General features: G+C 34.3%; 1 protein-coding gene across 5 annotated transcripts in view; it reads right to left on the reverse strand.

Annotated features, from left to right (window-relative positions):
* The window catches only part of FUT8 (fucosyltransferase 8), a 101,078-nt gene that overhangs the window by 51,523 nt on the left and 22,098 nt on the right, over positions 1-27,457 (reverse strand). For 4 of the 5 annotated variants that reach the window (XM_058859196.1, XM_058859167.1, XM_058859178.1 and 1 more), the window contains 2 exons: positions 26,462-26,542; positions 5,629-5,723 (listed from right to left, as the gene is read on the reverse strand). The gene's annotated coding sequence lies outside the window, so the exon portion shown is untranslated. Of the gene's footprint in view, positions 1-5,628; positions 5,724-26,461; positions 26,543-27,457 lie in introns of those variants that run through there. The other variant, XM_058859187.1, reaches the window with a different exon arrangement.

The following is a 27,457-nucleotide window of genomic DNA, read 5'->3' on the forward strand; positions in this document are numbered from 1 at the left end:
TCTTGCAATGTTACTCTCTAAAATAATGTAAAGAAATAGCTCTCATCTCTTTCAAAAGGCTAACTCTGGATATATGGAGTGAAAAAGAATGTATTTATTCCTCTATTCTCCCCAGCAGCTCTAAAGCAATCTTTCAAACTAATTTTCTTTACAAATTTCATCACTACACACAGTTAAGACAGTTTTTCAACCTGATCCCTCAGGTAAATCATCTTCCACATGTAAGAGCCCAGCTACCAGCCACAGAAATCCCAGTCACAGGTGCTAGGCATGGATGGAAAGGCAAAGCTCAGTCCAAGAAGCAGCTGACATCAGTACAGTAAATCAAAGCCAGCTTTAATGCCAGCATCAGTGTGGTGGGACTGCAGATGCCACAGAGAAATTGGTAACCTTCAGTCATTCCTGAATGTATGCTTGTAAAGACACAATTTTTAGCTGCCATGAAATAAAGCAATTTGGTATGACATTAACAGTGCAAAATCTTCAATATACAAATTTAAAAGGTCTCCTGGTTCTCTGAGAGAGAAGATGAAGAGGCTACAGGCATCTATAAAATTTTCTCAATATAATGAGAAATAAACAGCACATTGATGTTGATTAAAAAGAATGTTTTTTGTTTTTAAATGTAGGAGGCCTCTATCATTCCTTACAAATTGATTTGTTACTTCAGCTACTAAAGACATCAAACTAATATCAGGAAAAAGTTTTGTAGAATAAGAACATTAAAAGCAAATGCTAAGTTGAAAGTATCACATACAGTAAGCTATTCTTCAGGTTTAACTTAATCTTCTAGGTCTATTATAAAAAGTCACTACAAAATGTGCAGCATTATCTAATGAAACAAAATAGGTCTGGTAAGTAGTGGCTACCATAAATCATTGGGAATACATAATGTTCAATGCATCAGTTGAATGAAAAATAACACGGTGAGAAAGGAACTCAAGTTAAAATTTATTTATTGTAAGTCCATAGCACAGAAAATGTGGTTAGTGTCACAAACTTATTAAGACTCCATGTAGAGGAGACAGAACATTTACCTAAAAATAAGTGTCTGCTTCAAGCCTTAATTGGGAAATCAAATTGTGCATACTACACATGTAAGCCACAGTCAATTGTAAGAATGTGAAAATCTTTTGCTGCTAAATTAACAGGAAAAATTTGGTTAGAAAACAACATTGCTTCAATGCAATGGAATGCACTGAATGACTAAGTGAAAATGACTAAATGAAACACTAAAGAAACATTATTAAATTGATAACTAGAAAAAGAGACTGAAGCATAGCACCAATATCTTAATGAGAAATAATGTGCATCCATGTCAAAGTTATTTTGCTACAGCAAAAATTATTAATAAAAAAACAAACAAACAAAAAAGAAACAACAACAAAAAAAAACTCCACACCATAGTGCCTTTCTTCATCTTGCTCCCATAAAGCCTTCAAGTTATTTTAAAGCTTTAAAAGGTACTTAAGAATTAGAAAATTGAGTAGCCCAATACTATATAATTTCAAATGGAAGGTTTTTTATGACTTAAATAAGGTTCTTTTTAATGTACTATTTCAAACATGCTTTCAATAGTAAATTCAGTGACACAGTGTGTATTTTCTCCTTGTGTATTTTTGCTTCCTACAGAATTACAGACCTAGAATAGCATTATGATTTTTCTTGGCAATGTACAGTTTAAAGTTATTTTAGATTAAATTCAAAGCAAACTAAGCAAGTCTACTTTTGGCTGAACCACCTACTGGCCTAGATTCACTCAAAAAAAAGTATACCTTATGTAAGCTGAAAAGCAGAAAACAACTCATGAAGTAAAGCACACACATCACTATAGCTAACATACAAAGCACTGTATTTAAGCCATGTACATCACCTAAAATTGTACTATGTACAAAACATGAAATTCATTCCACTCTAAGAGTTATCACAATGACTTACCACTAAATGTGAAACACTCAAAAAGCATGTTATACCCAACATACAACTTAGATTGAACTCTCACAACATTCTCAGTTTCCCTTAAAAGTAAGCTTAAATTAGTATTTTTAAGATTACACTAACAAAAATTACCTTCTTAGGAAAGCATTCTACTCTAAGTAATGTTAGCCTGTTGTGCTCTCATAAAAATGAAAATTAAAACCAACTTTCTGATTTCAGTTCCTATTTAAGAATAATGTGATTGCACAGCCTCTGACAAAGGATTGGAGCCTACGGAAATAATCCTTTTAGGATATTAAAATAAAACTAAGGATCAAAGGACAAAAGTAACAAGTAAATCCTTCTGTAGTGTTTGATAAAAATAAGCAAACCTTACAAATATTATTCACGGTGTATGCAATGCATTCTTTATGAAGACTTACACAGTAATTCAATCAGAATTCTGCATGTAACACAAGGCAGTGCTGGTGTCTCTCATGAACTAAATACTTGTTTTTCTCTCTTGGACCTGCCTACTGTGATGTATCCCAAAACAGGATTTGTCTTTTCATGGCTGCATCGCTCTGGCAGTCAGCAACCATTTTACAAGGACATAATACATTCAAACCTTTTTGCATCTATCTCTCTTCAAATTTATAAGCTTGTCTTATATACAGAAATTTGTATTTTTTCATCCTTTTAACTGTACATTATTACACTTTATCCCATTTTACCACTCCAGTATCCCAAGTAAAAAATCCTTATACATTGTTCAGAACCCTCCTCTATTTTGTGACCTATATTTCATTATGAGCTATTATATTTTTGTGGCATTGTCACTACTACAAACATCCAAGATGAGTAACACATGCAATCCACTGCAGTAATAGAATCTCTCCTCCAAACTGATACTCTTCCTAGCAGCACAAGTTTCTGTCACTTCATCCCTTCAGCTACTTCCTTTCCCAACAAATGATTCTATTTTTCACCCACAACCTCCCTCAGTCAATACAGAACTTTCTATGTGCCAAGAAATGCTGAAAGGGATACATAGATATTATCTGCCCAACTGTGTTTCACTGGGAAATTGACCACATTGAAACAGTTAGCAAGTGAACCCAGAAAAAACAGATAAAAAATCTTTGATAACAAACTTATATTGCATTCATCTAATTTCCCATTTTTATCTACCTCTACTTTGTTAACTGTAATTTCTTTGAAATTTGCCCCCATGCTTTGCACACTATTGTGATCAAGCCAGGACTGGTAATTATTTCTAATTCCAGCATTCATATATATCAATCCCAAGAGACCTTTTTCCATTTAGTTGCAAATATTTTAGAATCGTGATTGGATACAATTTGGAAGTATTTCATTCATCTATAACTTTTTAATTACCTTTATTAACATACAAATTATATCTATTGTTTTCTTCAACTAGAAACCCATTCACAAAGTACGTATTAATGTTTGCGTTCTACAAGTATCCAAAATGAAATTCATTTAGTTTCCTAGTCAAGCTCACTGTTTTAGTTATATTTTTTCTCCCCATAAAAACTCTCCACTTTCTCTTTTTTCTGGAACAAGGACATAAAATTTGTAGCATTCCATATATATACTTAATTATTGGAGAAATTTACTTTTTTTTTCTTGATTTCTATTCCCCTGAATCAGAGGCCATAAACTGACAATCATTAGACTTGCTCACTATTTACTTGTACATCCACAACTCCCTCTTTACTACTGTTTCTTTCTGTAAAATTCTAATTTTATATCTGCACAGATTGCTCTGAGCAATTTGATATTTCCTTCATATAGTCCCTTATAATTGTGCATGAATAAATACAATCTCTGCATCTGATACAATCTGCAGATTATCTCAAATTAAACATTTGAGAAGGAAAAGATGGTACTGAAGGACTTCCTTACCTGTGCAAAAGCTACAGGCCCACTCATTTGTTAGAAAACAAAATCTTAACTAATCACAAAAAGCCTTGGAGAAAGACACAATGTGATTTATCCTTCCTGAAATTTTGCTGAAGAGGTTCTGTCACTGAACATAGAAGCTTGATGACTTTCCATACTTAAAGAGATTATGAAGAAGGTAAATTGCTCGAACTTGAGGAATTAAAACCTCAAGTCTAAAAGCAAGATTATCAACTTGAAAAGAGTCATCTGAAGATTCATTTAGCAGCTTTAGCAGAATACATATTATAATACAGACAAAAAAAAGCAGAGGAATGCAGAGAAAGATTCTGGTATTATTTTCAGAGCTTATAGTGTGTATTTGATGTAAAATGCTCAGCTGAGCAGCATGGAAACTATTTTCAATTTAACTGCATAGCATTTTATACCTGAAAACAACATTGCAGAAATTTGAAATGAAAACATCTTCAGAATGGAAGCTAGAGGAATAAATAGGCAAATATTCAGAATGACCAATTATTAATCTTATGTCAAATGTATTCTTCTTTTAGGAAGTCAATATTTATGGATGCAACCAAAACAAATCAAAAGGACGAACACACATAGAACACAAACTGAGAGATGATCAACAGCTCAAGAGTTGCTGCATTTTCAACCAAAGTAGCATCAATAAATTCCCAAAAATGACCTACGATCAATGAAGACATGACAGAAATCACCAAACCAAGGTGGCTACTGCTTTTTTCCAGTTCTTAACGTGGTGTGTAGCAGAAAAACTGAAGCTGAGAGAATAATAAGTGCAATTTCCCTCATAAGTCTAAGTTCAATCAAAATCATATAGGAAAGTAATTAAGGAATTTATGCAATTATTTCCTGTAAGCCTCCTCTTCCTCCTCCATCAGTGATCCCTAACCACCACAAATACCTGAACTGTTATCAAGAATAATAATCTTTGAAGCACTGAACAAGGTCTTAGCTCTTTCAACCCAAAAGAATTTCTAATATTACTTTCTATTTTACTATATTCCTTTATGTTATCTCCTTGATGTTCAAAATGGTACAAATTCTCCAGGTAATTTCTGGATTTTTATCCTCAAGTCTAAATATCCACCATTAAGAAAAAAAAAAAAAAAAACACCAAAATTAAGCCAAAACAAACAAAAAAATTCCACAAAACCACATACTTAGGAAGTTAAGTTTCCATTAACATCAGATGTTAATGGAAATGATTCCTCAAAAAAAAAAAAAGTGGTTATAATAAATATGAATGTTTGATGCAAAAATTTTGAAAAAATTATAAAGTAGGAAAGATTGATTCAAAATATCTAGAAAAATAAAACTGCAAGACAATTTCTAGTTATTAGTTTTTCATGATAAAAAAAAAATTCATTATTAAAAGTTCCCACAATAGCTTATTTTTCACAACATGTTACATTGGATTAAATTCCTTGTATTTAGTACATCACATGGTCACACAGGTGAAAGTGCAGCAAAAAGTGTCAGTGAAGCTCCCATCCCTGGAGGCTCGGCAAAGACCCAAGCAGTGCACTCCAATAAACCCTACTTTGATCACTGGTGTTGGATTAGAAGATCCCCAAAGACACTTTCCAAAGCCAACTATGATTTGACTCCATGAAATAAAAGAAGTTTTACAGATTTTGGTGTGTAAAAAATATTATTTTAAAAGGCATAACATTCAAACGTACAATGTATTTTATTGGTCACATAAACAGCAATACATTTTAAAAAATCCTAACTTCATAACACACATGAAGAACGGCTTACCCTCTCCGTGACAGCAGGAAATAAACACAACTGCATCATGGAGGTTGGAGGTTACCAAATAATTCCACAATTCCAGCAGTCAGTGAAATTAGTAACTGTTTGAAAGAAAAAAAGAAAGTGCCTTTAATTTCACATTCAGTAAGAACAACTTCTTTTTGATTCACTCTTTATCATAACAGTGAGAAAGAACCTAATATTTTCTTTTAAAATACTACATTTTCTACTTGTTATTTAGCTAATCACAGATTATCCATGAAGATCAATCACTCAATTAGAATATTTTTAACTACCATCTTTCATTATATCTCGATTAGATACAATGTGATCTAGGAACCAAAGAATTAAATCAAAGAATATTTTAGGCTCTGTATTGATTTAATGAGTAAATTTTACAAGTCAGTCTCACCAGGCCCCAATTTCCCTTGTTAATATTTGCCAACTTCAAAATTATGTTTGAAGTTGATTCATTAATATTTACAGATACCATCAAATTTGCAGCTGAAAGTTGTTATACATGTTGAATGAAAGATATAAATCTGCATAATCAATTAAAGCAGTTCAGCCATTTAGCAGTTTTGTCAAATAACTGTTTCCCCGTCTCTAAGTGTTACTCCCTGTTCAAAATACCAGGCAAAGCTTTGAAATGGAAAAAAAAAAAAAATCCAAGATAAATTAACCTTAATTTTAACAAAATTAATAGAAGAATATTAATATATTATTTAATATCTTTTATCATTTATGTATTTTTATAATTTATAAAAATTATGAATATGTTAAGAAAACCTTGGAAATAATTTTCTTTCAATCAAAATTTTAAAAGTCACTAGAATAATCACTGGAGAAATCACAGATCTGGAGATTTGGAGAAAACAAAATACAAATAAGTTGAACAGCTATTTAAAAGTATTCCATAGTAAAAGAATACAACTTCCAAAATTTCAAGGAAATTCCTGTTATCTTTCAAAGAAAGATAAGCTATCTTCATACAGTTCAAGGCTTAAAGGCACTGAATTAATTGTGAACAAGTAGAAGCAACAGTACACTCACAATGACAATGTGGGCAGAGAAAATGCTATAAAATTTTTTTCCTTCTTCTTTCTTTCCTATTCACTGAGTTTGCAATACTTAAAGTGTTAATTATCCTGTTATTCTAATAAAACTTGGCACATTTTCAATTAAAAACCATTTGGTTTCCTTCGAGGAGCTAATTACATGGAGAACGCCTAAGGTGAACCACATAAAAATGATGGCCAACTCAGGTCCTATGCCCCTGTAGTTATTAAATTTATTTCTACTGGAAGAAAAAAAACCCCAAAGCACACACACACAATAACAAAAACCACAATGGAGTTAAGTACTAATCCTACTTCAACTACATAGCTTCTAGTCAGAAATAAAAAACAAACAATCAAAAGACCAATTTAGGTACTTTTAGTATCAGAGACCAAATATTCCTCAAAATTATGCTATATGAACGCCTAAAGGCTCAGTTATCTCAACAGCAGTGGGTCAGAGAAGTCCATACCCACAGCACTTGGGGGCTTTTAAGCTAAAGCTACACATAGAACATTGACCTTGAAAGAGTTTATCAGCAGTTAAGAATCTAATCAGAAGTAATGACTTTCCTAAACTAGATAAAAGAATCAACAGTACATCAACAATAACAAATACAGTTTGAAAATAATAAGCTCTCTTTCATATTAGATACAGTGATAAATATAAGTGCTCATAAATCTTGTAACATACTACATTTGAACACTTCAAAAACGATACAGTAATTTCTCCCTTTTTTTTACAATCGATGTTATTTTGAACAAAAGACTGAATTGTACCTTGAAAGAAAAAGAGCAGTGTACTTGTCAAATACATGCAAGATTTTCTGTCAAACAGACAAAAACTTATTGGTGATTCTTCTTTTAGAAAGATAAAAGAGTCAATTGCAGAAACAATGCACTCCTCCAAAGAAATTATACATACAGACTCATTTTAATAAGCAATGGATAAAGCAGTTTTCAGTTTTACAGTCCTTTTTAATTCCTAAGATAATACATTAACCAGAAACACAGTGAAGTGAGAAGTTACCTTTGTTTAATCTGAACTAATGGAATGTCTTTGTAAAATGAAAATTGCCTCAGAAAATGAACAGGACAATCACATGATAGTAAAGGTTTCTTTTTTCTCATTTACTTACTGTATTGACTCCATACAACCCAATTCTAATATAACCACAGTCAATGAATAATAAAAATTCAAATCTCCAACATCAAGCATGATCTTCCTCCATAGTATTAGGTTAATAATCTACTGATAATCCTTGCAGAAGCCTCAGTCCAAAAAAAATCAGGTAGAGAATCTTTGGAAGCAATGAAGTAAAAAAAAACAGACTATAGAAGGACATAACTTGTGTTTTATAAAAAGAAAGAATTTTTGGCATTGAATTGCTTCTTACACTCACAAACACAAAACAAAATCTGGGGAATAGGAGTTCTATCCACCTGGATAAATTTGGCTCATGAGGTAGGAGAAAGTAGTTCCTAAACATCTAAGTGCAAAACAGATAAAGGAAACAGCAACTGAAATAGATGATTTCATTAAGTAATGGATTCCCTTTTAATCCCACATTCCCTTTTATTTGAAGCACCAAAAATGCTCTCAAAAATAAACAGCAGTTGAATCAAGAAGCTGAACAGACTAGCGCTTTCTGCCCTGCATTAGTCATTTGAGAGTTAACAAACAGAAATGTTGCACCCCTTTCTTAACAGAACTTAACAAAACTCCTGTTTCAGTGCTCATCTGGGATCAAAATACACATCTTCTTGGGGAAAGTGCAGCCCCCTAACAGTAGAAAAACCTGCATACCTTGGGAAAGGAACTGAAAAGGAGAAAAAAAAACAATGGAAAACCTTAAGGTAATATTTGACTTTTCCATTCTTGTTCCTGATGAAGCACTCCACTAAATTTTCTTTTCTTTTCCACTTGCTTCCTGTGTCATTCCTTAATGGCTGCAAACATCAGAAGCAAGATCAGAGGTAAGATCTTTCCTCTTTTGGCTGGCATCAAAGCAACATGCAAAAATCTAATAACCAGGAAACTTAACATCAGTCTGTTCACAACTCAGCTGGATGTTTATAAATCAAGATGAAAAACAGGCAGATGAGAGAGCTGCTGAGTTTGTAATAGTTATGCAAAAATGCATGACACTTGGCAGCCATAAGAAAACTGAAGTGATATTTGCAACCAGGAGGTTTTGCAAAATCAAAGCATAGTGAAGGCTATATGGCATTCAGATGCTGGGGAAAAAAAAAAAAAAAAGTCATCACAGAACTGAGCTAAAAGACTTTCTTCTTATATATGGCAGGCTTGGAGACTGGGTGATTCGACAGAAATGCCGGAATACAGTTTTGAGTGGGCCATATCAGGGAAAGAGTGTCAAATGGGGTCATTAACTAAATAATCAGACTTGTTTTTCAAGTATCACCATTTTCTAGTTCAAATTGAACAATGTTTTATACAGTACTTTTATTAGAGCAAGAAAATCTTTACTGGGGATTGCAAATAGGAATATTGCCATATGATAAAGAAGTATCTGCCTTAACTTTAATTCCAATCCACCAAAATATGCAAAGCTTAGCCTGTAGAAATTTCCCTTGGCACTCCAGTTTTCTTTTACTTGGGATACAGAACTTTACACGCTAAAAAGCATGAAAAAAAGGCACCTAATGAGTTAATTCAAGTATGGGAAGCAATTTACTTGCATTAGCACATAGGTTCATGTCTAATTTACACGGGTTTACAGCTTTTGTAGAGCTCCATGGCACCAAAAGTTGATTGCATTCTGCCTGTGATCATCACCATGGCTCAAGCATACCACTGATCTAAGATATTCATTTATTTAAAAGTGAAGGAACTGAAAAACTCAAAGCACTTTGCACAATAGTAAGGCTATGAATAAAACACAGTTGTGAAGTTGCAAGTCAAAACCTCACATAATGCTGCCAATGCCTTTTCCTCTCAAAATTGGTGTGACACATTATTATGGAAAAATGACAGGTGAGTTTAAAACTTTCTGAGTTAAAAACACCATTGAAATTATTAGCTTTTTGCTTAGCTTCTCTTATGTCCTTTCAAACTTAATACTTTAAGTTTATACTGTTAATCAGAATTCCCATTTTTATTTATAACAACTATCACCAATGCATAACTTTGCCGTCAAACCATGGAGAGTGTTAGCAACTATCAGATTTAATGAGTGAGCTATTTTCTTTTATATTTAAGATGGGATTTTGGGATTTTTGTGTCTGTGTGCCCAGATATATATAACTTTTTTTTACAGCAATTAAAGCAAGCTAGGTGATTTTTACCAAACAATACCTTATTTTTGAATTTAAACATTCTAAAAATAAGATTTTAAATTAATTTTCCATATAAAGTCTGTAATTATTAAAGCAATATTAATACTTTACAGGAACAAAATACTTAAAAGCTAAATTTGTAGATGTTCTCAAAGGTAATCCTAGTGAAATCCCATTCAAGTATTTCAGACAGATAATAAGTAATAAAATGCAGGATTTTAAATCACTATTTGAATCAATCTGGAAGTCAAGCACTTGTAGGAAAACCCTAAAATCTTATTATTCTTACTGTTTCCTAAGCAAACCTACATAGTCACACAGCCATTTACTTCATAGAATAATTGTGTATAAACTTATTATTTGTGAGAAAAGCAGTATTTTCCTTTGTGGTGAACACCTTATATTAAGGATGTGACTGCTGTAGCCAGAGGCTCCTATGTTTAGCCGTTCTCCAGCAGTACCTCACAATTCCTTAACTCTCAAGTTAGGCTTTTTACACCTACTCTTTTATAACAGGTATTACATTCTTGTTCCTACTTTCAGTGTAGTCTTTTTCTAGCCCTTCAGCTTCCTTCATTTCTGAATAGCTCAGGCTAATTTTAGCAACAGTAACAAGAAAAAAATCAAGGATGCCCATTATTTCCCATACAGGAATTTAAAAGAGCTCTCCATGGTTCTGAGCATGGTTTCTCCTGTGAGAATCACACACACTCCACACCCTTTTTTTACTCAAGAGTCTGGCTAAGGCCCAAACGCAGATAGTAGGCTTCTGGTTTATAAATCTTTGTCTTCTTTTTAAAGCAAGCAAACCTGCCTTAGCAAATTGAGTCTCAGGACAGAGTATCATAGCAATTTAAAGGAGAGTCTGGATGGCATTTGGAGTTCAGTTCCACAAGGAAGGAGAAGCATAAAGGATCTACATCTCTAGCCGTTAAGTTACTCACAAAATCAAAAAGGAACAATGAAACAAGAAAATTAGTCTGCTACCCAACTTAAAAATTGCACATGAAGATTGTAACAAATGGCAGCAGAAGATTAGAGCCCAAATCATTCTGCTTTATAAACATGATTATCTCCATTGAGGTAAGTGAGGATCTTAAAAAGCGAAACACTGGTTTTTGAAGTTGGTTTTGCTGAAATCAAAATATTCTAGACAGACAAGTAGACTCATACATTCATAAAAGTTTTTAGGTTGGAAAAGACCTCTAAGACACATGCAGTCCAATCGTCAACCCAGTATTGCCAAGTCCACCACCAAACCACGTCCCAAAGTGCCACGTCAACACATAAGTACACCAAACAAATTTTTTAATACTTTGAGCATTCTGGGCTCCCAAGTCAAGAGAGCCTGAAGAAAATTTTGAGAAAAGAAATGGTCCCAGAAGTAGATAATACCAACATACTTCTTATGTGGAGGCTAACAGGAATTCTGAAGGACAGAAGGCAGATTATACAGTAAAGTATAAAATATCATCCATGTACGATAACAAGCTGTTTAACGCTAGTGAATGCTCTGTGATCAAATTACTGCTGAGTATAAAGACAGAATTTTATAAGAAAACTAGATGGTCTTTAAGAAAATGCTGGGAAGGAGCTGGTGACTTCAAGTCCACAATCACTTCTAGTAACACTACCAGAAGCAGCAAAAAAGGAGTCTTTGGAGTACAATTTAGGTTGCTTTATGAAATATCAATGACCAAGTTTTTTCTCCTTATGACACACATAAACCAAGCAGAGAGATGGTGCAGAAGCTTAATTGGAAGATACTAAATTGACAAATACAGAAGTTTTGAGAAGCCAATTCTTATATGCATAACAGCTATATCAAATACTTTTAAAGCACAATGGAACTGAAAGACTTGACATAGAATACATAAGTGCAAATGATGTTGGAGCTGATTATTACAGCACATTAAATATAGGACTACAGCAGGAAAGTTAAATAAATGCATTAGCAGTTACTAGAAGGAACTTAAATTGATGCCTACATTGAAATTTTTATTCACAAAGAAGATGACAGAAGAATTGTTGCAGCTAGGAAACTACAATACTCATCAGAAACAACAGGCACATCAATTAAAACAAGATACTGGGAAATAAAGAACATTGCTTTTGTGAGGGATGTCATGCCTCAGAAGGTGACTAAGTTTTATAAACTAAATTAGCATGGAATTAGGGAGAGCTGATTGATGTAGAATATTAGGATTTTCTGAAGGCACTACTAGATTGTGAAATTCACTGTAATTAAAATGTTCGAGTTTAAAGAATTTGATATGTTAAAGACATCAGACTTTGATATTTTTTCTACAAAAACCATCCATGGATACTATACTTCATCTGTCTTAGAACAACCCAAGTCCTGGAAGCTCAGAAAGTAAGCTAGAAGTGCTTGTTTCCACTGCTATAGATAACTGCTACTGACATTTGAGTAGGACAGGGAGCCTTTTCAGAAAAAAGCTCAAATCACATTAATTTTAAAACTGACTTTTTCTCACTGGATCTTATGTAGGCATGGTCATTGCTGAAAATCTATTCAGTAAGTGAAGGAAAAAAGTGAAGAAAATTGCAACAAAATAGAGTAAATAAGCAGTGCCATGGAACTCAGCCCATTCTGATAAAGCTTTGATACTGTTCTTAAGGGTCTTCAAGATACCTAATATAATAAAGTTGAACTTCTGAAACACCAGAGTTAGGGAGAATATTTCTACTGCGAGAATTTCAAAAGCAATTATTTGGGAGTTAGCTGGAATGACATAGTGCGTGTGTATGCATTTCGAAGTAGGTAGCAGGAGTTGAATTCCACTGATAGACAAGAAACCCATACTGCTGGAGAATTTAGGGAAAACTTTTTCAAAAGTTAAAGTTACCATGTCAATGTTAATACAGGTGAAATATATAATAGAGAAAATAAATTTTACTTTTAAGACCGCTTTCTCTCACACTTTCTTTTTATGAAAAGTAGCAGTAAACCATAGAAAGAAAGAAGTCATATGTGACCAGTCATGTGAAAACAGAGAAAGATAACACAAGCATTTCTACAAAAGAAATGTTATGAAAGATGCTTGGATGGTAAATTAAATATGAAACAAAACTTTTTACCTGTAGTTTATAAAATTATCAGCATTGGAGCGCTTACAGGAAACAAACCTATTACATTCTTTCTGCAACTTTGTTTTAATCAGAGAGCTTTATAATTAATTGATTAAAAAAATCCCAATAGTAAGTTTTGCAAATGCACTAATTACTATGTTCTTCCACAAACTAACAAAGCATTATTAGGACAAACACAGATAAAGGCTCCGAAAAGCAGTCTATTAGGAAAACAAGATCAAAGAAATTTTGTAATTGTGTGTGATTTTTATATCCTAATGAAATCTGTGCATGCGAACACTTTGTGTTCATGTTTTAATTTAGGAACCTCACCATTTCATCTGTACTACTTAAAACACAGGCAGACTGCACTTTTCAGAACAGTGTAAAACGTGCTCCTAGGGTGTCATATGCTGCTGCTGGTATAATTAAGTCCTTCTGTATTCAAAGGACTTGCTGTGCCTGCTTTGCACCCCTAACTTAGATCCTGGTCCTGCACCCAGCTTTCACAGAAGCATCCATACACATTCAAAGTGTTAGCTGCAACCAGTACAGGAGAATTCTCAGAAACAAAACAGAACCCCGTACTACCTATGTGTTTTCACTTGTTTTCACTTTCCAAAAACTGCCTGAATTATTTCTAATCTTTTCAAAATGATATCCAATCATCAATTTGGAGGAAAACTATTAATTTTCCCTTTTTTTATTTACATGCATTTCTGTAACTGATGTCAAATAAATTAACAATTTACTAAATATATTTATCAGAGGGGGGAAAGCCCACAGAACACCAGCACTGCATTCTCAGCACAATACTGCCTGACCTATTTTCTAACCACATTATAGAGAGGAAAAGAATTAGATTGCCAAAACATCAAAACCCAGAGACATCATTTAAAATATACATAATCATAAAGCATTACAGTTCAAGTCAGTCAGAGGGGGAAAAAAAAAGTACATTTAGATAATACTGAAACTTGTTTCCAAAGTTCAGAGAACACCATATGTTTTAAATTCTAAAAATTCTTTATGTTTGCTACTCAGATATCCCGGAAGTGTAGTATATGAGGAAACGTGAAATGAAAAGTGGACAAATACACTGACAAAGGTGAAACTGATTTTCTCCCTGCACTTCATCCATCACTACACAATACTACCAACATAACAAGCACTGAAATTCTTTCTTCACAACAGATTCCTTATGCTCAATTGAACTTTTCAAATATACCAGCTCTCCAGCAGCTTTTGCCTGCCGCATATACATATGCTTTAATAAAGACTGAATCAAACAGCTACCAAAATTCTGACAGCATTTTACAATCTGTAAACAGTTGTCAATTTTAAATCTGTAAAATTCAATCTATATTTTACAGATACAAAATTTGCAATGCAACCTGTATTTTCTCAACTATATAACTTTCAAACATTGACTTGTTTGCAAAGACGTGAGAATCAAACTATCATTACAGTATCTCAGATGCAATTCTAATTCTGTCTCCTCTGCTCACAGTTAATTCAAATTTGATATAAACCTAAATAATCCTAAATAATAAGACCACATACATTTGCTGTTTTCAGATTTTTCATAAAGACACCAGCTGGAAATGTAATACTAATATGAGCACATTGGTGTCCAGGTTTTGCGATGCTGAGCAATAATAATATCACCTGAGGCTGAAAATGCTATGATAACTAGTTCCTCTGAAACACAGTTTTATGGTCTCTTCAGTCAGGCATTGATTAATTCCCCATAAATGATTTCAAGACTGTTAATAGCTGCCACTGCATTTATTTGGAGCAAAATCTTAGCCTTTTCCTTTAAGAAGTTAAACAGCTTGTATGGCAGAAGGAACACTGCAAAAAAGAAGATCTGCAAAAAATTTGCAAAAAATTTGCGATAACATTTCTCCTTTTTAACTTCAGAACAAAACAAAGTGATAAATTCCTTCAATAATCTATAACACCAAGGTTAAACAAGAAGGCCGTGCTTTTTATTTTCACCCAGAGCAGCACCACTAATTACTCCTGTCATTGCTATCTTGCCCCTCACTAAAAAAGTGTTTGTTCAACACAAGTGAATGATAAATCTTTTGCTATGGTCAGTGTAATTCCTTAGCAGTTTAAAATACTCATGGGTCTGCTGGCAAGATATTCTACTTCACAATATAACCATCACTTTTCTGAAGCACAGAGGTGATGGATATAAGCTTCCTTATATCAGGAGGTTAAAACTGATGTAAGCTTTCTTAAATAAACGAAACTTAAAAAAAATAGCTACCAGAATATGACAGCAAGATGAATTTTGCCATCTAATAATGAAGTACATATAAAGACAGCAATATTGAGAGAAAGATAGTAACCAGATACTTATTAAAAAACATCACAACATCCTACTACTGTACTAGTCCAGGCTGTGTTTATTAGCTAAATTAGCTAATTTTCAGAAACTTTTTTTTCAAATACCAGATATGTAGCAAAATATTTTTGTTTTCTTTTGAGAAACAATGGAGTGATGGGCATATAATTTATGGTTGTAAAACATTTATTCATTATTTCACAGAAATATAGAACATTAAAAAAAGGTTCCCTAATGATATATAAAAAAAAAATTATACATCACTTACAAATGGTCTAAATATTTATTAATTGATTTCATAAGACTTCCCTAGGAAAAACTCTATGCAACAATTGATGGAATAGAAATTTCATATACTGTGTTTATTTCACTGTGATTTACACAGCTGGTTCCAGAGATAAATACATAATTTAGATCCAAAGTCAAGCTTAGAGATCTTTATTCATTTCAGTCATACACAAGAAGTTAAGCTTTTTAAAAACACACATGCAATGAAATATGTATTTTAAATACACTAGTGGCTCACCTTCTGTTTTACATGTAATGATGGTAGATGAAGGTCTAGGACAGCATTAGGTGATCAAAAATTCAACACTGATAGTTAAAAAAAAAAAACACATGACCCTGATTTACTTCAAATGGATCCATTATTACACATACTGAGTAACACATATCATAAAGTCATATCTTCATGGAATGCTACATGCACAGGTTCATTTAGTACCATTCAGAATTTTTTATTCATTACCTGACCACAGAAGAGCTTTTCCCAAATCTCAGTATGTACTCACTTCCTAACTTCCTTCCCTCCCTATCTATCTATATTAGAGAAGCACACGCACACACAAAATAATTAAAATGAAAACATTATGCCAAGATTATTTGGTCATAAATACAATGCTGAAGTTTCCTATATACGTTCAATCTAGAAAAGCTCAAGAGACTCTATTTTCCAGACAATTTATTCTTATGATGAAGTACACATGACCCAGTACATGCCCTTGAGCAGGATAAGATGAAACTTTGCATTACACTGTTACCATTATGAAAAATAACCATATATTCTGATTTTTTCTATTCCATTATGGGGTTACAAATTCACAAAACAACTGTTTCTCTTTTCTCCCCAAAATTTCATTTTTCTAAAAGCAATTTTTGAAAAGCCTTGCCAAAACCAGGCAATTCAATTATAGTTTATTGATCAGGTCACCTCTGCATTGGCTCTTCTTCAACATACCATACTTGAACACATATCAAATAACCCTTTTCATGGCTGTGTTTAACAGGAGTTAAACTTAGAGATCTTTTACTTCATAGACAATCTTTGGAATTCTTGTAAAATAAGATTCTATTAAATACAGCACCTTTTACTTTCCTAGTATTGAGACCAACGTAAGCAAGTTACAAGAGGAAGTCTGTTCTATACAGACTATGTCTTGCTCTATACAGACAATTTAAAGGATCTGATCCTAGTACAGAAGTATGGTCAACTAAGATGAAGGTATAACCTATGAAAGAGCCACATTTACAGGGAGCAATGTGGGCCATCATTTTGTGATGAGTGCTGAGAAAGCTTCCTCATGCAATACATGCAATACAGACTTTTGGAACAGTTTGGCTAAGGTTTTTCTTTTTTTGCTTTCCTTTTTTTTTTTCCTCTTTTTTTTTCTTTTTTTGTTCTTTTGATTGCTTGTTGGTTTGAGACATTTCAATGTTTTAAGTGTTGAGCTGACTCTTTGTTCTGATTTTCTCTGCTTGACCAAAAAAATTATAGGTCAAACACACTGAATGTCATGATATCAATAAAAAGACATGAAACTGGATATATCATTACTATCACACACCACCAAAACATTCTTAACAGCTCTGAGCTCTCTAGAAATGAGGATCATTATTTTAAAATGTCTGAGGAGACTTAGCAACAAGAAAATGGGGGAATGGAAATCACTTCTGACAATAAATGAAGAAAAACCTTAGGTTCTCACAAACACTTTTTAACCAGTTCATCTACATCATTCCTAAAATACACATTTGATATTTTAAAAAATACACAACATTTTATTAATTATCTGGTTGTTAGCTTGTTATGAAATAATTTGTTTTCCCTGTTTGCTTAGGAAAAACACATTTTTATATTTCTTTCCTTAATCTTGTCTCATTAAATGACAGGTGGAGAAAGATAAAAACATGCTCATACAGCAAAAAAATCTAGAACCCTCTCCACAATTTGCATGAACTGGGCCAGAGGAACAGAGGAAAAAAAAGGTAAAATTCTTCTTGCCTTGAAGAACACTGAACACTCTGAGAAACAGATTTGAAAAATTTAGCAGCTGAAGAAAGATAATCAATTCATAAACACAAAAATCTTACTAGATGAAAGAAATACTTGATTGCTCATCATAACAGACCAGGAATTAAACCAAAAAAAGTTACATCCTTAAGCAGAGTATGAGAAAAATTACATTTCGGAAAAAGTACTGTAGATGTGAATAAAGCAGAAAACATAAAAAAACATTTCTTCATCCTATGACTGCTAAGAAGGGCATAGATTGAATTTTTTTTTAATTCTTTTCTGCGTGCATATGGGTACATGACATGCTCCTAACACCTCTAAAGTAATGGCACAGATTAAAATACTGTTGAAATACAAGACAGCAACAAATGTAGTTGGCCATGACTTAGTGAGCAACTACATGGAAAGAGCACATATATACATATATGCACAGGAGTACCAAACTGCAAGAAAGTTCTGATTATTTTCTCTGTCAAGCTATGCATTAATTTTTATGATGCTTCTTTACAGAAGAGGTTTGAGTCTCCCTGCATAGAGATCTGGAGAAAATCCATAGATTTTTAGGAAATCACACAAAACCTACTCAATATCTTTGGCACGCACTAGGAAGAGATCCCATTCTCTCTGCCACCAACTCCATCTCTAGATGACACGTTTACAACAGTTACAGTTACTAAATTATGAAAAAGTTGATGCAAAGCAATAAATGAAAAGCAGGCGGTAAGCAATCCTTTGACTGAAGACAAACAGAAAAATCCTTAAGTTCACCCAAATTTAAGGGATTTGCAGAGTTCAAGACTAAAAGATCAGTGCTCCAAAAAGGCATGTGGAAGGAAAAAAAGCAGAATGAGAAGTGGAAAGTCTATGTTATTAAGATACTCTCAGAAGCCTGAGAATGCATTTCAATGCATGAACTACATTCCACTAATTTTCTCAACAGAGCTCAAGTTTTCCTTTTTATTGACCTTGCTTCAAGCTATGCTCCCTGCTCTAGTGAGACATCAAAACATTAGCCCACTCTAATATATGTTCCCATTAAATTCTCCCAGACTTGGAGATTATTTTTCACTGGTCACATTCTAACAACAATCTCTGGAATACAGCTATTGGACTAAAGAGCCAAAACTAAATATAAGCTACTGCCTGAAAAATCTAGGGACCGGTGGAATGCTTCTGATTTAGTGACTTTTGACTTCAAGTGTATGCTTTAGAACAGTAATGGTTTTCAGAAATATACCATTTTAAATAAACTACATAGCACTGATGTAGAATGAATGTTCAATTTTCAGTTTTTGCAAAATAACTTCCAAAATTATCCACATTAATTTTTCTCATCCAATGGAGCTAAGTAATTCATCATACTCACCATTTTACATCAGAACACACTTTAAGAAATACATATTATGTTAACCGCAACAATTAATAATTGAAAATCAGAGATTCCAAGTATATGTAAATTAGTTTTGTGGAATATCTGGAACACTAGGATAAAATGTTATAAAATAGTAAGAAAACATGTAGATTAGCAAACTGAACACAACTAGATGCATGGTTTAAGTGGAACCAGTAAGACAAAATTAGTGAAATAATTTTTAAAATGAATGTCCATTTAAAATAGAAATGGTAAAATACAAAGATCATAAAATATTTTTAGCAAAATAACTCAAGAACCTATTCTAATAGTATTGCTACACTAGAAAAAGTTTTATTCCATTTATTCTTTGTTCCAGAAAGCATTGTCATACTGCTGCTAAGAGTGGCCCATCACAGCACACATATACTTCTTTTTGTAAATATTCTGGCCCTGTTCACAAGATCTGGTAACCACAGAAAGGTGCCCAATACAGCTGACATTCCAGAACCTTCTTTAGCACTGACTATGATTAATGAACTGTTTTACAGTGCTCTGTAGGATGCTAATCACAGCATTCAGGAAATTACGAGGACTCAAGAGTCCACTTCCCACAACTTCATTAGTGGCTTTTTAGTGTCCCTTTTTTGAAATACACGTGGCTCATCACATCAGTTTTCATTCAGCCAGAATCATGTATCTCCAGAAGATATGTGAATTCTTCTCAGAGGAGTGTTATGAACATGTAACAATAGCACAGATAATGTTTTTGTATTTCTTTGACTTCAGCAACTACCAAAATACATTGAAATGAAGACAAGATAATCAAGAAGAAGGGATGCATGACACAGATGGTACACAAAAACCATCAACTGCTGCAAGTGTTCCCTGACCCCCTGCACGGTGCTGAGTGGTGCTTCCAGGTCTGTGAGAAAAGCACTGAGCTGTAAGTTCACTCACTCCTACTGTCACAGGACAATCAGCAACCTCCCTGCACCCTTCAGACCATGTTCGTGCCAAACACAACTACACATAACGCTGACGACGCAACCAAAGTCATTTGACAACGGCACAAAATGGAAAGATTGCCCTCCAGAAGCTTTGTAGTTCCAGACTACTATCTGCTCAAAGGGAAATATAAATAGCTATTCTCATACATTTAGAGACACTAAAAACATGACCTTTGCTCAGCACTCCAACTGTAGCATGCAGGAAAAAGCACATTTCAAGGGAATTTCTACACTGTGATGAATCAAGACAAGAGAGATATACAGTAGTTCTGCCTTCCTAAGCCAATCTTAAGTATAGCGGGGAAAGGAGTACTTTTCCTTGGTTATAAAAAAAAAATAAAAAAATACCACAAATATTAGTATGGTTGGGAAGGAAGGTGCAAAAAGCAGTGTTTTAAAAACAGAACTTTGTGAAAACATTAGCAAATTTCTTGGAAAGGATCACGTTCAGTGGCAGAACTGCAAAGCCAACATTCATTCAGAAGGATTCTACCATTAGCTCAACAGGTGAAAAATCATCTAGACACCATCTAGAAAGGAGAAAGGAGTAGCACAACTACTGCATAAGAAGATGCAACATGATGCCTGAAAATGCATTTGGCTGGCAGAAAAGGAGCTGGTAACACCTTGAGACAAGAATGGATTTCAGGGACTTATATTCCTCTTACTGTGACACATTGTATTTTACACACAATTTGTGACAAAAATGTTACCAGTAACATGCTGAGTCGGGTAAGGGTATATACCCTGCCCCCAGAGGAGAATATGGCACTGGGAATTGGACTGGGATTCCTCTGTAGTAGTCTGTAATATCTTTGTTTCCTGAGCCACACCATGAGGTCTCAGCTCCATCTCCAAGAGCAATGGCAATCCTTGCTTTCTTTCCATCTAATGTGCATATTCTGGATACTGTCTTGTGGCACTCTAATACATCATGACTACCATCTTTGCTTTGTGATCCAATGATCACACACTTTCTCCTATTTCTTGCATCAGCACCACAAGTTCTCCAAGAAAAGGCACATTTTACTAAAACCATCCATGACATTCAAACATTAAAAGAAAGAATAAGAGAGAACAAATGATTCCCAGATAAATTGCTCAACTACTTAGCTACCAAATGTCTGTTTCAGCTCTCACCAATGCCTTTTCATATAGGATTAAAGTTCAAATCTTCAAAACTTCTCAAGTTACACTTCAACAGAACAAGCTTCTTAAATCTCTAAAATGAGATACACTTTCCCAAAACCTGCAGTTTTACAGCTCTCTTCTAAATCTCTTAAAACCATTTCTGACTAATCTTAGGAACCCCGAACAAGCCATTACATACCAACCACAGCCCATTGATATTGTATACAGCAGTTAATGTCCCCTCCCCTACATCCCTTCTACTGGGTGTGTAATTCCAAACCATTGTCTCTCATCCATAAGTACAATCTACAGTATTGGTCTCTAGACCTGGGATCACACATTTGGCTCTTTCCAGTTCAACTTGCCAAAAAATTGAACAGTCAGCAATCTCTTTCTATAAAATTTAGAAATGTATTAGGAGCAATTTATTATTCCCAAGAGCTAAAGCCAGTGAGCAAGAACCTCCTGCCACGTAGCAATGAGGGAGCCTTCCTTAGAATTTGAAACTTCCCTCCTTGCTGACAGGTTTTTGGATTCATTAACCAATTTTAATACAGTTAACACAAGTTACAACAAATATGCTTAGGTAATATCAATCTGATTAAAAGACATTATCATTAGGATCAGTTTCAAGTGAATCACCCTATAATTAACCTCTGTTGATTAGGTTTTTTCCACATACTGACTGGCAAGCATCTAATTTTTCTCATTCCCCTTAGACATGGCTTATTTCAATATTTGTTTAAGAACAAAAGAAGTAACAAAAAACCCCACCAAGACTGAGGTGCAAAAACAATTAAATAAAGATCTTCCTATGCTAACAGGATTTGCCAATTTCAGAAATGCGTATTAGCCACTATTTAATATAATCCAAACAATAAAGAAGTACTGGATTATCAGTGTAGTATAATTACATCATTAAAAAGGGCAAAGACAAAACAACTGCAGCATATTTCTATATTGTAGACGTCGCCTTGACATTTATCCACATTTTGTTCCTCTCCCCATGACAGCCACAATTTCTTTCATTCAACAGCAAAAAGTGTGCAAGACTATCTCCTCCTCCACCATTTCACCTAAAAATGACAACATTAAATAAAAATTCGTAACTCACAGATGCATTTATCACACCTACACTATCTCTCTGTTTTAAAAACCCTGTGATGTACGTGCTCACCTATTTTACTGAAAGAACTTGTGAAGCAGGAAGCTTCTTGCCTGGCTATTTCTCTGATCTTGTCCCCTTAAGCAGTTTGTTGATACAGAAGTTTAGTTTTGTGCAACAGACTAATCCTAGACATTTTAAAAGGTACAGACTACCAGTAGTGTTTGAAGTTTGACTTTTCAGGCACTATAAAAATAATGCTAATTTAGAGTCAAATAATCCACCAGGTTATCATGTCTAGTCATTTTCCAAATTTTCAGTTGATGTTTTAGATTTGGACTATTTAAGTTTAAATTTGGATGCATTCCAGATAAAATATTACTTGGTCCATTGGAAGAAGTATTTAAGCTAATTTTTTTTTTAAATAAAAGACATTGCAATATGCAGAAAGAGATTCTATGCTCCTTCTCAGAATCTTTTGCAAAATGCTGCTCTCCCTATGCTTCATTCACAAAAGATGTAGACAATTAAGGAGGGAAAAAATTTTTCTCCTTAATCAACCTCTTATTATTTTAACCTCTCCTCACAGATCTTGAATCAAGTGGTCTATTTTCAATACTGTTCTCTTCTGGACTCCCCAGTTCAGCAAGACAACTTTGATTTCTTTGTGTGCATTAAGTGTACAGTTCCAAATTGGACACAATTACCTAGTTGACTCCATTTCTATCCTAGGTTGTGTGGAGGGATTTACACCAGTTTTACAGTGTTGATTGACAGCACTTTCATTTACTCATCCTGAACTCTCAGAACTACTTTTGGTGCATGATACTCTTGATTTAACGTCAGCTCTTAAACCTCAATCTCTTTCTTCAGAACTCTCAGCCATTCCTTATCCTGGACTCGCCTACTTTCTTCTTTAATTTAAAAGCAGTATCTTAAATTTCCCCTTAACTACTTCAATCCCATTTTCCCCGGCTCATTCTAATTTCTTGTTTCATGTTAAATTCTCCTCCAACCTTCCAACCTCTCTGCAGTGTCTCAATCTGGTATCATTTTTCACTGCAGTAAACATGTGTGTCAATAGATCCATTAAAATCCTCTTCTTGAAAAGAAAAACATAAAAGACTGTTGTTTGTGCTTCTGCATCAGAAATGACTTATCTAGAACACACTTTTTAATAAAGAATATAGTTCAGAGAGACAGAGGAGCAGGAAGCAATCTTTCAAAGAAGAATCCAAGTTAAATGTCTACAAGGATAGAAGAGCACACTGAAGCCAAATATTAGAACAAGAAACAGATTTTGCTGATCCTCAGGCAAGAGGGAAAGTAGCAAGTAAGATCATAGATACTCCAGAACCATAGACAGACAGTCCTGATAAAATGGCAGGGCTAAATCAGCAACATACCCTCCTGAAAAGGTATATTCCAACAGGAATCATATACTGATCTATTTAGATATGTAGAAACAGAGAATACTTATCCGAGATTATAGGTGCCCTTACAATAAATAAAACTCAAGATATACAGGCCTTCTCCAGAGATTAGTTTATCTTGAAAAGCCTATCGCAGATTAATCTAATTTACAGAATATCTGAGAAAGGATAAGAAAGTGTTTTAGAATGCAATAGAAAAATGTTGATTTGATCTTTATTTCTCAACAAACTACAGAACAGCATTTCAGAGATGGAATGGATTAGACTAAGTGTGAAATATGATTTGGGAAGAAAAAAAGGAAAGGCTACCATGGAAACGTTTTTTATATCTGAAAAGAATCAGGAAAAAATATTAAGTATATGGATGACAATACAGTTTTCCCAAACCAGACTATGATAGCAGAAAATAATCCCAAACACAGCTTGTTACAAAATCTGACCAGAAGCAGGAATCCAACACAATCCATGAACTGCATGATCAAGTAATACAGGAAAGATATCACCTTGTAGTGCTCAGTTACTTGTCTCAACCCACCAGCACTACCTAGATGTTACCTAGACAGTAAGCACAAATCAGTATTTCTCCACTGCTCAACCTCCCTCAGTAAATTGAGCAATGCATATACCAAACCACTGGCTTAACTATAGCTCCAGGCACTGCAGTGTATAGATCTGCACAAATCCTTTTAATTACCCTCCCACACAAACTACAAAGAAAAGGCAAGAGGAGGTTTCATGCAGCTCTCAACCACTGTGCCTCTCTTGCTAAAGGAAGGAACACACCTCTGCTAAAGTCAAGCCATCACCACAGCTTCTGGACAAATCAAGTTAGTGTGAACAACAGGAAGTACAAAAGTAATTAATTAATTACATATGCATGCATGCCTGGAAGCAGGCTCTCACAAGGAAACAAATTTTAATTTACAAAACTTTGAATCAAGATACAAATTGTTGTATTACATAATGTCATGTACAAAGGACCAGCTGATTCTGACTACAAGTGAGGTTTTGAGAGGTCATGAAAGTTCTTCTACCTTTCATTCATTTTCAGAGCCTGGAGCACACAGGTACTACACACAGGGCTGGAGAGTTGGAGGGTGGGGGAAAGATTGTTACAGATTTCCTGGTTACCTGCTAAGATCTTTTTTCCTCTGAATCATTGTTTCTACTCCATTTCAATAAACCATTCCAACTAACTGCAATGGCTGGGAGGGATCTGGCAAGATTAGCCACTGAAGCTTCCACAGAAGCCTGTTCTTTTCCACAGTCAAATCATGTATTCCCAGCCTAACAATTTCAAGAGAGCGTGCCCACAAACTGCTGGGCAAATCCACTGACTGGCAGCTGCCTAGAGGGACAGGTGATGCTCCCACACTATTTCCTCCTGCCTGAAGAGTCTCTCTGTTTCTTCTGTACCATTTGAACACTTGTTTGAACAGTTGTCTGAGCTGATCCATCCCAAAAGCCAAGAAACAAAACTAGCCACCTTTTCCCTGGATTTGTGAGATAAATCAATTAACTGGTTTCAGTAGGAGTCAGACAGAGAAGAAAGCTGGGTTCAGGAAATGGAAACAACTCCTTTCACCAACAGGAAGAAGTTTCACAACAGCTAACCCAGTTTCAAGACACTTACCTGGACACTTGGAAAGCTATCACCATATTCTTCTGAGCAGGCCAGAAAGTCCCTAGAACGTTACTTGAAATCCCACTATTTTTTTAATTTTTCTTTTCTTTTTTCTTTTTTTAAATAAACCATTCATTAAACTCTTACAATACCACAGTACTTCTAGAATTATAAGTGCACAAAATAAATCAAAATAATTGAGAGCACTTTAGATATTGCCAGCCTGACAACCACTAGTGAAGTTGGGTGAACTGTAAAAGCATCAAATCTGCAAAAAATTTGCTTGAACTCTTAGTCTAATTTGTTCAATTGTGGAAGTTTAAGAAAATTTCACAACTTTCTTATCATAGTTAAGAATAATGATCATAACACTCTTTTCTACAGTTGCACCAAAAAAAGAATAATGTCATAATATGCTTAGTTTCTAAGTTCACACCCGGATTCATGTTTCAGTGAAGTTCACTTCATTCTTTAAGCATTCTTCTCAAAAAGAAGAGAGTTACCTTTCTGTAAAGGCAAAACAGAGTTTTATTTAAATTTAAAAAAATGTGTCCTCAAACACAACTATTATGTACTTGCCCAGACCTTCAAAACCATAAGAATCTGAAGTATTAAATAGCACTGGATCTGGAATATCCCAGACCACACAATACCTTCCACCCACAACAGCTTAGTTGCTTATATCTCTTGAAAAACTTCATGGAGTAGGGCCTGTGCCCAGCCTCTGCAGAAGTATAGCTTATCCATGAGAAATTACATGTAATAGCTGCAATACAGATGGAAAGGGCCCAGAAATACTGCCAAATGTATGTATGATTTTGTATGTAAGACAGAGGGTACATAATGAAACTACCAAAGAATTTCTCTTTTTAGAAATGAGTGGCAAAGAGAAGGGAGAGAAATAGATGTAAGGAGAAACAAAACGTGAAACGGTTATCTGATTGACCCATTTTGTCAGTGATCACTCAAAACTGAAGGACCTGACCTCTCTTTTGCAAAGTTTCCTTTTCTCAGCTGACAAAGACTTATTAACAGAAGAGCAGTTTTCAGTTGTGAAGGCAACATCACAAAGAATGAGAAGTACTTACTTACAACCAATAATTATTGTTTAAATTAATACTTTTGGGGATTCTTCTTCCTCACTTTCATTTTGAAGCATAGGCAATTCTCTGAAAGTAGAAGAGGAAAAGATAATTAGTTTTCATCACAGAATCATTTAGGTTAGAAAAGATCTTTAAGATCATCAAGTCCAGCCATAAACCTACCACTGCCAAGTCCACCACTAAACCATATCCTTAAGAGCCACATCTTTTAAATTCACCCAGGGATGGAGGCTCAACAACTTCCCTGGGCAGCCTGTTAGAGAGCTTGACTACTCTTTCAGTGAAGAAACAACTGTTTTAAACAAAATCTTACTTTGGGGTTAGCAAGGCATGGAGTTCGTACATCATTTCCTAACAGTTGTCTCACTAATTCAGGATGGCAGCATGCTACTGAACTAAATGTTGATTTCTGGCCATTTAACAGAAAAGCAATCAAAAGCTGCACTATCAGACTGAAACAGCAATAAATTGGCTGTTTAAAAAGCTTATTTGTGAACCTGACTTCAAGGAAAGGAATGAAAGCAAGAAAAAAAAATAAACAGGAAACCAATTAAAGCAACAATAGTACCAGGAACAGGAAAAAAAGAAAAAAAAAAATGCTTCAGATAACTGCCTTTTACTGCAATGAAAATTCTACCAAATTAGTCTCATTTTTGAATGAAAATTAAGTGATTTTCTATTTCAAAGAGAAGCTCCAGCAGCTGTACTGTTAGATGAACAAGGTGAACTGGCAATTCTAAAGCTCTCAAAAGGAGCAACAGTGATAAAAAACAAATCTGAATTCTGTGTTTTCCTATTCATGTAATAAATTATTTAAAGTAATCAGCACCTACAAAGTCAGAGCTCATGAACTTCCAAATATGGAAAGCCTGAGGGAAACAGGGAGATAGCCTATTTTCACTTCTATTTGAGATTGATAGTTTGGGTATACTTGGCTAAGGCACTCAATGAAAAGGTTATAGCTTTTGCTGTGATAAAGTA

The sequence above is a fragment of the Poecile atricapillus genome, chromosome 1 (assembly GCF_030490865.1).
Source record: "Poecile atricapillus isolate bPoeAtr1 chromosome 1, bPoeAtr1.hap1, whole genome shotgun sequence".
Classification (NCBI taxonomy): Eukaryota; Metazoa; Chordata; class Aves; order Passeriformes; family Paridae; genus Poecile; species Poecile atricapillus.